The 13642-nt window shown below is 42.6% G+C and overlaps 1 long non-coding RNA gene across 6 annotated transcripts; it reads left to right on the forward strand.

Moving 5' to 3' along the window:
• The first annotated feature begins 526 nt into the window (after positions 1–526).
• On the forward strand, positions 527–4472 carry LOC120706026. Of its 6 annotated transcripts, none has more exons than XR_005688157.1 (8): positions 548–1310; positions 1728–1891; positions 2035–2081; positions 2187–2218; positions 2591–2742; positions 2837–2940; positions 3659–3905; positions 3987–4328. It is a non-coding gene; the product is annotated as an uncharacterized LOC120706026 (long non-coding RNA). The 6 variants fall into 6 exon arrangements; XR_005688159.1 differs by having other exon boundaries at positions 582–983; positions 1074–1310; positions 2035–2218; XR_005688158.1 differs by having other exon boundaries at positions 990–1310; positions 2035–2218; positions 3987–4169; positions 4322–4472.
• Positions 4473–13642: the final 9170 nt, after the last annotated feature.

Genomic DNA, 13642 nt, shown 5'->3' on the forward strand with positions numbered 1-13642 from the left:
AAAATTCAGAACCCATCTACCACTCACGCAGAAGCAAAGGAAATTTTCATGTGATACAGTACATGCAGGAGCAGGACGTAGTGGTTGCCGGAAACATTAGCCGCCGATTCGTGGTCAAACATTAGTACGACTCGAACAAAATATTTTTCATGACAAAGAGATAAGAACTTTCTTTTCTATCTATCTATACTATATATAAAAGATGAAAGAATTGAGAACAATTATTACCAACTCAAACTCACACATCCCTCTCACAAAGTACATCTCTGAGGCTCACATGGAAAATCTTAGAGCTTGACCAAACCTCAAAACATCATCAAAGAAAATGTTTGTCTCTTAGGCCCACGCCGAAGCATATGGCGTGACCCTTCAGGGAGTCGCGCCACGAGGCTTGGCGCGACCAAAAAAACTAGTTTTTGGAAATTTATATGGACGGACTATTATTAAAATATTAGATTAAAAATAATTAAAATAAAAAAATCCCCGCCATGCCCACCCGACCCCGCCTATCTTCTCTCCGTGAAACCAGGCTTTCGGCGATTCATTTTTGGAAAGCTGAACATCAATCAATCCACCCACCGTGTCCATTCCGCTCTCGACCCGGCAGTCCGGCACCGCCCCGCTCCCTGCCCCGGGCCGCACTGTCTCTCCGTCCCCGGCGTCGTGCCGACGCTGCCTCCTCCCTCGCGACGCCGCCTCCCCCCGACGCCCTCCGCCCCAACTCGCGACCCTTGGGGCGCCGGCTCGGGGCCCTCGACCCCAACGCGCGGCCCTCGGGACGCCGCCCCGCCATGACGCACGACCCTTAGGGTGCCGGCTCGGGGCCCTCGACCCCAACGCGCGGCGCCGCTCCGTCCCGCAGGCGCTCCATGGCGGGTCCGCGCGCCGCACAGGGGCTACACAGCGGGCGGCGGCTCGGTGCCGCCGGCGCGCTGCTCCGCCTCCGCGAGGCGCGGGTGGACGGGCCTCCGGTTCTTCGCCAGGTGCGTGTCGTCGGCTCGTCGCTCCTCCCATTCCTCTCCTACTGTCTATTCCTCTCCTTTCTTGCTTGTTCTGGTCTGCATCGATTGAAGGTGTAACTGATCTCAACGATTCCAAATTTTTGCTCATCCTAAGAGAGACCACCCCTATACTCCCAAGATTTCTTTAATATTTATATGCGGTTTGGTTGATCTGGTACCATCTAATGTTTTTACCTTGTGCTGTTTGTGAGCATGCTTACTCACTGGCCCAGAATTTAGATCCAAATAGTGAAGGGCAAGGAGTATTGCAGTTCAAAACTGGTTCGAACTTCAATGTCGGTAATCAGGGTATGTCCATTTCAGCTTGACATATAGTGTGATTTCATACCAATACTTTCACTTTTGATTTCAATCATCTTTTGTTAAATGTTTATAAATGCTATGGAATTGTGGTATCATGAGTCCGTGGCTTTGTTTTTATTTGGTTGATGAAACAAATATTATTCTTGTAAGACCCTTCTAGATTCTTTTACTGATGTTAATGCTCACAATTAGAAATGTTTGGCTGCAGTTTTCTAGAGTGAACGACACTTACGAACTTAGGGAGTATTGTGCAATTAGTAGATTGTTCATATTTCACTGTGGTTACTGCTATTTCAATGTGCCTTGGTCCGTAAAATGACAAAAATGTTCTAAAATATATCTTTTATAAGTTATAACTTTAAGTATCTTATTTTAATAGTTCCTTTTGGTTTACTCTTTTAGCTAAAATTAGCGAAGAGGGAAGGTGGTGCTATAGACCGAAGTTAGGATATTGCTAAACTGCAAGATTTTTACAAGCTTTACAGAGAAAAGCATAAAGCGGATGAGTTGATTGAAGATGAAATGAAGTTGAGGGAATCAGCTGTATTCAGCGGTAATCTTGGAGAGTAAGTATTTCTCCGCAACTTAATTGACTTAATAAAATGCTATTTCTTTACCTTTTGTGACATGTTGTCAAGCATAAGTGAAATAAATTTGTGGCACTGGACAATGGTCACGATCTGCAATTTACTACTCATTGTTTGAGCAGGTTGGAAAGGAAAACTCAGAAGTACTTGCAACGTTGAAGGTCTTATGGTTAGTAATAGAGGATAAGACAAAGGAAATTTCACTAGAGGATGCAAAAAATTAGATATCTGAACAGGTTTGTATTCCTCTCCTTGATATTTTGTGTGCGTGCAGGAGGTTCTAGATTTCGGGAGGAGCGTTCAAAGGTAACCAGCAATATCTCCATCTAATTTCATTCTGGGTTTGTTGATATGTATTTAGTGCGAGTCTTTTCGTCAGGCGATGTGCAACTGCTCATTATCTGTATGCAAGATGTAGTCTGCTACATCACTTTTATTTTGCTATAGAGATTCATCTGAACTTTTTACATCAATGGTTCTATTAGAGAACTAACATGATAACTGAATGGCTAAAATTGGATTTTGTTGGACAAAGTTGATCGCTGGCCATAAGAACCAGACATGTCTTCTCCTCTTAATGAGAAGTCTGTACTCACATTTTTTCTTCCTGATTTATTATGCTTTATTTCCTGGTTCAGGTGCTCGGTAATCTCAATATTTTGCTTGTTCTCATGACAGCTGTTTGTTACCATGTTAATCTGATGGAGCTATGAGTGTGGATTTTGTTCTGCACACCTGAAGCTACAGAATTGAAAAGTTTGGCACCTTCAAGCTGTTTATATTCAGGCTATATTGGCCTGAAATGTACATATTATCAGTGATTATATTAGGTACTTTTCCCAAACTCTTTGTTTCTGATCCTGTTTTAAATCAGTGCATATATTATGTATTCCTAATGAGCAAAATTCTTCTGTACTGTTGCAGGTTTTAAAGATTTTCAGAGTGGATTTTGGTACAGCTTATAAATCGTTCCATGACTCGAAGGCGCACACATTCTCTGCAAGCAGGACATCTGTTCCATAAAAACTGTGAGCAATACTTATATTTGGACAGACTCAAAGTTTTTTCATTTCTTGTCACATTGGTATTCAATAGTCAAGATTGGCAGAATAGGAGAACTGCTTGATGAATGCCTGCCGTGCCTAGCTAGAGCCCGTTTTGGTCGACGGAAAGGTGCTAGAGCTCCTTTTGGTTGTTGATGCTATCTTGGTGTCTGCTGTGCCTAGCTAACTGATAGTTGTAAATAACATATGTTATATTTTTTTGCTACGGACATAGGTTCATACCCTTGCATTGCTAAATTTTGTCTGCATATCTCAATGTATTTGTTGAAAATATCATCATGATGGTTGTTTCTCATTTTGCCCAAGCAATAGATGTTTATCAATATTCATCTCATTACATTACAAGGCTGAAAACATTTGATTTAAATTTTGCATATCCTCACCTAGATATGTGAGTGAGCATATGGTGGGAAGGGTCACTAATTGATAAAGGTCTCACAAAATGGCTTTTTCCCCCATAAAGTTTGTGGTGCAACATGATTTTTATCCGTCATTTAGCAGGTGCAAGGCAGGCTTTATCCTGATTATTGTTGGCAGCCAAAAATTCAGTAAATTGCCAAACGGAGATGCCCGTCATTGATTTTTTTTCTTGCATAACTGGCGCCTTTACACTTCTTTTTGGAAAATGTTGCATGTTAATATATTGTGGAATATGCCTATAACATTACCTTTTCTGAAACAGGTTCACTTCCAACATTTTTCTTACTTTTTATGGATGGTTACACACATCAACCTTGAAGAGAAGACTATTTATGTTACAGAACATCAATAAAGGGATGAGGCTTGGAAGTATTAATGGTTTGCGGTTCAAGCAGCTTAAGCTTGTCATTCTTGCATTTGTTATTTTGTTTCTTCTTTGGAAATGGGAGAAAGGCACATACTATGATTCTGGAATCCTTCAACCAGATCCATTGGTTTGACCAATCCAGGTCATCTTAAGCACACAGTAACATTCTCTTAAATTTGTATCAAATCAATTTCTATTCTCATTTTCTTTTAAATTTCTGCAGCTAACTCAAAGTTTGTAGATCAGCATACATCTTCAGAAGAAGACTTTCCAAATGCGGACCCATTACCTCAATCAGTAGTTAAAGTAGAAAAGCAAGTTACTGGTGCACCACCACCATTGACTATGGTAGGCTATTCTGTTGACGTTGCAGATGAAAAGGAATTGCCGCCTCCTGAGAAGAAAGGTATTTACTTAACCTGTGGCACTGCTAGATAAACAATGAATTTATTTCATCTAGGATATTCCTCATCTTATCTACTGTTCACTCTACATGTATATTAGTTGGCATGTAACTACAGGAATCTGATGTTTGCTTCATCTATCATAATCCTATAGAATGTAACTAAAGGAATGGAAAGTGGGTTTCTGACAATCGTAGACAGTATACTCGGGGTTTGGCTGTAAACAGTGGCTTTCTGAGAGTTGGTCCTGCAGATTAACCCAGCTCACCAACCAACACGTGATATATATATTCTTGATTTGTCCATGTGGTTGAACTCTCACACTATGGTGTACATTACGTTCTTGTAGAGTTGATATAGAAATTAGTTTCAAACACGTGCCTGGGCACGTGCATAACCACTAGTTACGACAAAAAGAAGAAAAAATTACATCCCAACAACCAGGTACATAAGCCATGTGAGTAGCAGAGGGAGAATTGAAAGCACTATCTCAAGAATGCCAAAGGGACAACCTTATTCTGAAGGCATCCGTGGTAAGAGCTCTCTATAAATTCTCTCGGACTCGTGGCTGCAAGTCCGCAACTAGCAAGATGTGTAGAATGGTGCCAGCATCATGCAGGGGCATGGTAATGCAAAAGGTTACGAAGCAAGAGGAAAATGAATGGCATTTGAACTATAGACAAATAGGCTTGGAAGACATCATGAAACATGAGTTCAAGAGGAAGGCATGGGCCACCAGGATTCCCCTTCGCGCAAGTTGGGGCGCACGCACCGCTCTCATTCACCTCGCCGCACACCACCTCCTGTCGGACTAAAACGTGTGTTATCGTGACATCATTGGCCAAGAAATCACCTAATCTCTGAAGTAGCGATAAGATCAGTCTCAAAGAGATTTATTTTATGAGGTTTCATGTAGAATTTAATGATATGAGATTCTATGATGCATCATCAAATTTACTGATATGCATGCGTGGAGAGAAGCTGGCATAGTTACATAATTCTTAGTACTGTGCTATGAAACTTTACATTGAGATTGGCCTAACACATATGACTGACTGTTATTCCTTGACCCTTTTTCTAAATTTATTTCACTTGGAATAATTTCATTGCACGAAACATCATAATATCATATAACAGGATGCTCGATGCGCCTTACAATTCTAATTTCTGCATGACTATCAACTTCTGTAGCTAAGAAAACATATTTTTCTTTCGGAAACGAAGAGAAGGAAAAGAAACCAATTTTCCTACCACAAAACTCAATCGTCGAAATCAAAACATGCACATTTTCATTTGTCAGGGAATCTGTCGGTGGGCCTGAACATCTTATTGGATTCATTTCGTCAGGCTGGCCCAATAACAGCCCGGTTTATTTTCGAGAAGGGGCAGGCATATGGGCCGTGCTCCCTAAAAAAAAGGCATATGGGCCGGGCAACGTACTTGCTATCTCCAAAAAAAAAGAGTATTATTGATTGGTGGCCCAAGATAATCCGATCAAGGCCTGATAATAATATTTAAACAAAGAATTTACCTCCAAAATTCCTTACCGTTTTCCGACAGTTTCACTACTGGTACAAAGAATTTGTCAGGAAGGATGAGAATACAGAAGCTACCTCGTGCTTGCATTACATGGCCATTTGTCCACTTGGGGCACGCAGTGGCGCGGCACCACGCACATGACACGAGCACGAAGCACCACCCACTAATGATTGGCACATCATCGATCGTCGCAAATGATTGGGCCGCCGCTAGCTCTGTCCGTCTAAACCCGTCAGATCAGGCCACCGCTAGCTACCGTCTCTGGTGATGTTGCTTAAAGCTCATCAGCTTGCTTGACTGATCCAAGAAAGCAAGCAAGAAACACAATCTCTCTCTGACCCAACCAACCAAATCTGGGCGGCGATCGATCAACCGATCTTGCTGTGGCGTGCACTCCTCAATCATTGAGGAAGAAGAGGAAGAAGAAAGGGGCGGCGGCGCTGGCCACGATGCGCGCCTGTGCTCGGCGGCGGTGCTCCGGTCCCTCCAATGGCATGTGCCCAGCAGCAGGCGAGGCAAGCGTAGTGCAGGCAGCTCGTCGGACGGCACGGGACGGCTGGTGCATGTGAGGACGGTGGCGTTCCGGCAATCATCTCTGAGACCGGGCGCGCGGCGCGCCGTGCCCACCCGGCCTTTTAGGTGAGCTAAATCTTTGTTTTTCCAAACGGCCAACGGGATCCCCACAACGATTCCTTGGAGGCATCTGCAGAGGTGGCTTCCTCAGTTTAGCAGCTAATGGTTCCTAATTTACTGGTCTGGATAATCAAGGATCAGTGTCAACATCTCAATTCATTTCACTGTTGCTCATAAATAAAGGCAAGGACCTTCGATTCAGAATGAACAGTGTTCTTTAGACTTTGAGTACCAGGCCAGCGCGTCCGATCCCCATCTGATGACATTTCACCTGAATTTCTCCAATCATTGTTGCTTTCTTTCGTCGAGAAGGAGCGTGCGATCCAGCGCACGGCGACGGCGATACCTTCCATCTTCCGTCCACGCAACGGCGATCACAGTTCACACAGCGTAATGGTCTTCAGGCCTGAAGAAGAAGCCGCAACATGGGCGTGTACACCGGGCATGTGACGCGAGCGGTATGGATCGATCTTTACATGTGAGTGGCAGTGGCATGGCTCGCATACACGCACGCTGCTGCTAGCTGATCTGAAGCAGGCGGCGGCAGCATTGAAAATTCACCTCGTTTGGGTGGAGCGGCGAGGACCAGGAGGGAGACGAGCTTGGATTGCGGACATGTGAGCAGCGTCCTAGAAGGTGCTGATGAGCTAGCAGCTACGATAAGATTGCATCTGGGGGCGAGATCAACTGGCTGATCGCGCGCGCAAAAAGAATGTTTGGGCGTTCTCAGGAGGAATCATAGGGATGCACATGGCACTGGCAGATCGGCAAAGAGCCCTAGGCGAGCAAATCAGCAGGGCTAGATGCCATGGAAGCCACACGCGGCATCGTGGGCGCGAACGCCTTTAGTTACTGCCCAGATTCATCTTCATCTTCCGGCAACATATCTGCAGCAGTGCCACTGGGAGATCAAAATAAAAGCTTATGCCCCAGTGTCACTGCTGGGAGATCAAAAAGCTAAACACCGGTCCAATCATGACATGATATCTTCTGAATAAGCATATAGTTCTTCCTCTTGCATTGAGATGAACTTTTCCACCCGCTTATTAACCATTAACCTAATACTCCCTCCATTCACAGATGATAGTCTTATTTGGGATGGACACAATGACCAAGGTAAAAAATGTTTCTTATCAATCCTATTTATCCCGTCATTATTTATCTAGTGAAAAGAAGCGATCTTTAATACTTAAGCCTCTTCAAAACAAACGGTCTTTAATGCCCCTTCCTACATGCAGACGGTTTTTATCCACGGACACACGAAAATATTGCGTTGTTTCCCCGAGACACAAATTACTCCTAGCAGTCAATGGGTGTTGGGCCTGAGAGTCAACGAGTGGCTGAGCTCAAATAAGACTATCAATTTTGAATTTTTCAGATTTTAAAATAAGACTATCATCTGTAAATGGAGAGAGCAATAAGTAAGCTGCACCTGGGAATAGGTTATGTGTATGCTTCCTGATAATGCATGCATGATGACTGCCATCTGCCTCAGACAGTTTAGTAAAGCAGTATTAAGAAGGACTTGATTGCTAGGCTTTCTCCGTAGTGAGACAAGGCTACATTACATACATCTTGATGTTGTGTACAGACAGGAAGAGTACAGAAGAAGAAAATCCACTATAGTGTCTAGCTACATGGTTACCACTGTGTATGTTGGTCCAAATTTGGTGACCCTCACATAATGCTCTCTTCCTGAACAATTTCCTATTACACCAAGCTGTAGCTGGGGTCTAACGCTTTCAGCTCTCATGCCTAAATCAAATACTAGTAGGGGAGTTCCCTGTACTAGAGAATTGTGGTGTGTACCAATATACCACTCAAAGGTTGTGTGTACACAAAAACAAAAATGCCGAATTCGTAGTTCTTGGCCTTGTTTGCTTTCAAAGCGCTAGCTAGCGCTACAAAAGAATCTCGCATGCATGGTGTGCTAAATGAAGTCTATTTGCAAAACTTTTTTAGAGATATGTGTAACTTTTCATGACGAATCTAATGATGGTAATTAATTGATGGTTTGCTACAGTGATGCTACAGTAACCATCCTCTAATCGCGCGGTCAACGGCCTCATTAGATTCTTCAGGGTCACTAGCGCGGGGGTTCTAGAGTTGGTTTTGTAAACTGACTTTATTTGACACCGTAATTAACGGTCAAAGTGTCACTATTCACTAGCGCGCTACAAAACCAAACGGGCCCTTATGTGTGGTTGTTGGTCTGTAACTTCAGATCAATGTCAGCTAGATTATGTGCAGCCTGGATGCTTTGTTACAGCACTGCAGCAATGAAAACCAGCTAAGTAGCAGCAGGACAGAGAGATATTGAAGCATGTTACAACACTGTATCAACATCGGTAACATTGCAAAAGAAGAATGTACTGCGTTGATATATATGGCTTGATTGGTACTCAGATCTGCAAGACATTTGTCCTGCTACTTGCAAAATCTAGGACTTTAGATTATTTTATCAAGCCTAGCTACAATGCAAAAGACTACTAAGCACGCACTTGTCATTAAGATAAAGGCAAAGATGCTTAAGCCTCCAACTGCTGAAAGCATAGCTGCTAGAAAGCTGTTAGGGGGAATCACAGTAATGGATGCGTTTTAATGATTGAATGGCTGCAATTAGTTGTTCCCAGGCCCACATGCATCTCTAATCTAACCCTAAGAAAACAGAGTCCCAATCACCAGACGATCTTGCAGGTGCTGATACAGTCATCCATCTCCCCTAGCGTCCATAATCAATCATGTGAGTGTTGCATGTAAAGCCGATTTTGCAAGCTAGTACATTAAAATTGAGGAAAGGTGAGGGCATCTGGGGAGAAGAAACCACAGTTTACGCTTCATCTAATGATGGAACCATAATTGATTAAAGTGTAAAGGAACCATTAGCGTATGCTAATTAACAATGTTATCAAGCAATTGCGTATGCTCCTGAAAGTGCGCAAATTTGATCTAAAATGCTAGTAGGTGCGAGCAGATTTCTGAATGAATGCCCACAAAGCTGAACACCATAATTTAAGTAATGAACTGCATGCTGCCCTACTCTCTAGATACTTTTATAATATACTCCCTCCGTTCCAAACTATAATTCGTTTGAATTTTTTTTACCTCAAGTTTGACACTCATCTTGTTCAAAAATTTGTGCAAATGTAGTCAAATTTAAGTCATTCTTAAAAAATTTTATTAATAAAGCAAGTCAGATCACAACCATAGTCACCAGGGAACGGGAACACCCCCGCGTCCCATGTTCCGGGAATGCCATTCAGAGGCGGGAATGCAGGATCATTTTCGTTCCCGCAGTGTAAAATGCATCCAAAATGTTGTTCCCCATTCCTCGTTCCTCAATCCACCGTCCCGAAAGCTTCGATGACTATGGCCACAAACAAAAGAAGTAATATGAATAAGACGAGTGATCAAACTTATGGTTAAAAAAGTTAAATGGGTTATAATTTGAAACGTAGGGAATATCACTATATGCGATTTATAATGTGGCCAAAGTTGGGATCAAGGTTATAAGTTTTAAGAGGACAGTAATTACGTGTAGCTGTAGGTGCCAATATAGTTCGGAATTCTGTACACCATACGTTGAAAAATTAATTGAAGAATGGGTGAGATTGAAAAAAAAAGATAAAACTATACGTCTGTTTTGGGAGGAAAGAAAAGCAACAATGATGGGCAAAGGATGGTTGCGTAGCTATATATAAGGACCTCACTGGAGCTTTCTTGCACAACACCACTCTCATGCTTCTTTTAAGTGGAGAGAGAGAGAGAGAGAGAGAGAGAGAGAGAGAGAGAGAGAGAGGAGAGAGAGAGAGAGAGAGGAGAGAGAGAGAGAGAGAGAGAGAGAGAGGAGAGAGAGAGAGAGGAGAGAGAGAGATGAGAGAGAGAGGAGAGAGAGAGAGAGGAGAGAGAGAGAGAGAGAGAGAGAGAGAGAGAGAGAGAGGCAACAATGCCTGGGGGAAGCATCCAAAGGGATCGCATTGATCCATCATTCCTTCCATTCTTCCATGGCGCGCGTCGTCTACAAGCACGGCTTTGACGGATCATGCGATCCTTTTGGAGGCTTCCTCTAGCCATTACTCCATCTTGGTACTCATTCGCTACTGATTGCTTGATTGGCTTCATCATCCTTACCGGATGATGATCATGAGCTACATCCTTCTCGACTCTGAATCTTTCCGCGCGCTTGCCATCAGAAGAAGGTACGCAGTTGATTGGTCTTGCAGGCTGCGCTTGGTGAGATTTTGGATAGTTCGACGATTTATTCGTTGCTATGCATGTTCCTTTTCTTCTTTTTCTTCTTTTTGTGATTACGTTTTGCGTGTTCCTGCAAAAAAAATTATCAGAGCTTTGGGTATATATTACATGCATGTTGAAAATCAGCATGAATATATGTAGACAAGCTGTACGCCTGTACATATGGAGGATGCACCACCTAGTGATTGAAAGATTTGCTAAGCAAAGCCAAAGCATGTTGTTGGATACTTAGGTGCATGGTAAAACAAAAGAGAGGTGACCTTTTATGGATACCACAGTTACACACCTTCCGAATATTATTTTAGGAAAACATTCCCTACTTGCTATTAATATAGAATCTATAATTAGCGCAGATATATAGTACGACAATAATCGTTGGATAAACATTGTGAATCATGCATCTTCAAGTACTTCCATACTTACATAAGTATGTTTTGTAGTGTATGTTGCAATCAGAAATTGCTTTTGTCAGTTTTGCATTTTAGGGGCTAAGGGCAATCAAAGCACATCAGCTCTTTTAGAAAAAGGCTGGCAATTCACAGATCCCCTTGCATGTGTTGTTCAAGAACATACTGTATCCTTCAATTACTGCCGTATTTAATTAATTTTGCTATAGTGTGGAGCATAGATAAAAACTTCAGATGCACTGGAATAAACTAGTGACTGAAAAGACTCTCCTAGCCAGCTGATCATCAGATGCATGCAGGCCGTAATCGTACTATTTAACATTAAATTGTTAGGTAAGCACAGCTACGCCTCCAGATAGATCTTGTGCTCATCACATGACCTACGCATATACGGTTAGTCCGCGTTAGCTAATAAAAATACCGGATCGATGCTGCCTGCCTGTACAGTCGCAGCGCTTCCAAAGATGCCCTTTGACTCGCTCGAGATCCAGTCTCCTCGCATGCACACAGCATGCATGTGCATGCACATCAGGAGCAAGCAGTGCAAGAACGGCGCCGTTGACGAGGAAGATCCCGGTCTCCGGCATGCTGCCTGCAAGGTCGCCGACATGGACGCCGTTGTTTGATGCAATCCTACAGGCATAGCCCTCCTAATGGGTTGGAACCCGCACCATACCCAACTCCACCCAAAATTAACATATTTAGATATCCAACCCCACCCAGCCCAATTAGTTAATTTCTCAACTCTAACCAACCCGCCCCATTATAAGCGGGTAACCCATAAAAACCCATGGGTTCTACTATGTAGAGTAATTTAGTGGTTCTACACTTAATATGGGGACCACATATATGTCTAGCCACACTACTTTGCACAGAGTATCTGTCAGTCATATTGACTCATCTCTAAAAATTTCAGTCAATTTCGATAAAATTTTATAGTGTGAACGTGAGATTTTAATTTTAGGGTCCGGCTCTTGATGTGGAGCCCACGTGTAGTTCTAGCCACGCTGCTTTGCACAGAGTAGCTGCTAGTCGTACTGAGTCATCTCCAACAAATTTCAGTCAATTTCGATAAAATTTTATAGTGTGAACGCGAGGTTTTAATTCTAGGGTCCGGCTCTTTATGTGGGGCCCACAGGTAGTTCTAGCCACACTTTTTTGCACAAAATAGCTGCCAGTCGTACTGAGTCATCTCCAACAAAATTCAGTCAATTTCGATAAAATTTTCTGATATAAACACGTGGTTTTAATTTCAGAGTCCAGCTCTCACGTGGGACCCACATTTATATATAGTTATACTATTTTATAAAAAGTATCCATTTCAACCCACCCCAACCCGCCTCAACCCGCATTTATATAGAAACCGCCCCGACCCACCCCATTAACTAATACAACCCATTTTAACTCATTCAAACACACTCCATTTCAAAATCCACCCCATAAAACCCATTTCAACCCAACCCATTAGCAGGCCTATACAGGCAGTTTCAGTTCGTACAGCCTTCCCTCTAAAGTTCGTTTTACATGTAAATTAAAGTAGTTAAGGACTTCAGATTATAATACTAGAACTACATGCATATAATTATGTAACGGAAACTTCTAAATTCTAATTATGTGTGATAAACTCAGCTTGATTGAAATTGTTTCAGGGTGACTGGGTGAGCATGATATGATTGGCAGTAAATGGCGTCTGAGCAAAATGAAGCTGTATTTGGATCCTCGGGCTAGTGTTGTGTCACATAGCCAAGCAAACAAGCGAAGTCTGGCCCTCCTGGCCACGGCCAGCCGCCATCGGCCGGCCTCCCAGCCTCCCCACGAGCCCTCAGGATTTAGGGATTTGGGGGATTGGGGAACGATCGAGCAGCAGCAGTGCGGCAGTGTCGCCTCGCAGGGGCAGGGAGAAAGGGGGGAGAGAGAGAGGCGTGGGGGCTGTCGGGCCGGTGGGGTGCATGAAGTCTATTCATCGCATGTGCGACTAGAAATCATATTATCATCGTACATGATTATATTTAGATAATATTTTTTCTAAAATATTTTTAATTATTCCGAAACAATTTCTATCTCTAGATATTTCTTGAAACATTTTTATTTGTTCCGGAACTTATCTTTCTTGAAACATTTTATTTTATTCCGGAACAATTTCTATTTTTTATATCTCTAATCGATGTGTGCGATAGTATAGCTTCTAGTCGCACGTGCGATGAATAGACGCCCCCGGTGGGGTGTGCGGCTGTGTATGGGCCAGTTGTTCCAATTGGATGGCTGTGGATCGCTGGGCTATATTTAACACAAAAAACAGACCCAGCTTTATATGTATATGTGTATAAACTTGAATTATACTTGATTTTTTTCTCAAAAAAAGTTGGGTATTCCTGGGAATACCCAGGCATCACTGTAGCTCCGCCCCTGGTGGTAGGTAGTAATTTAGATGCTGATATAAGGCTACTTTACATTATATTTATGAATATTGGATGTGGGCTATCTTATAGAAATTTGATGTTATTTTAGATTATTTTGTAATAGCATAGGTGGATAATTTAGATAAGATAAAGATTATGGGTTACTTTTTTGTAATGGCTGGGATCAGATATGTTTTTATATGTTACTTTAGACTATTTAATAATGGTAGAGTTGGATAACTT

Source organism: Panicum virgatum, chromosome 5K (genome assembly GCF_016808335.1).
Source record: "Panicum virgatum strain AP13 chromosome 5K, P.virgatum_v5, whole genome shotgun sequence".
Taxonomy (NCBI): domain Eukaryota; kingdom Viridiplantae; phylum Streptophyta; class Magnoliopsida; order Poales; family Poaceae; genus Panicum; species Panicum virgatum.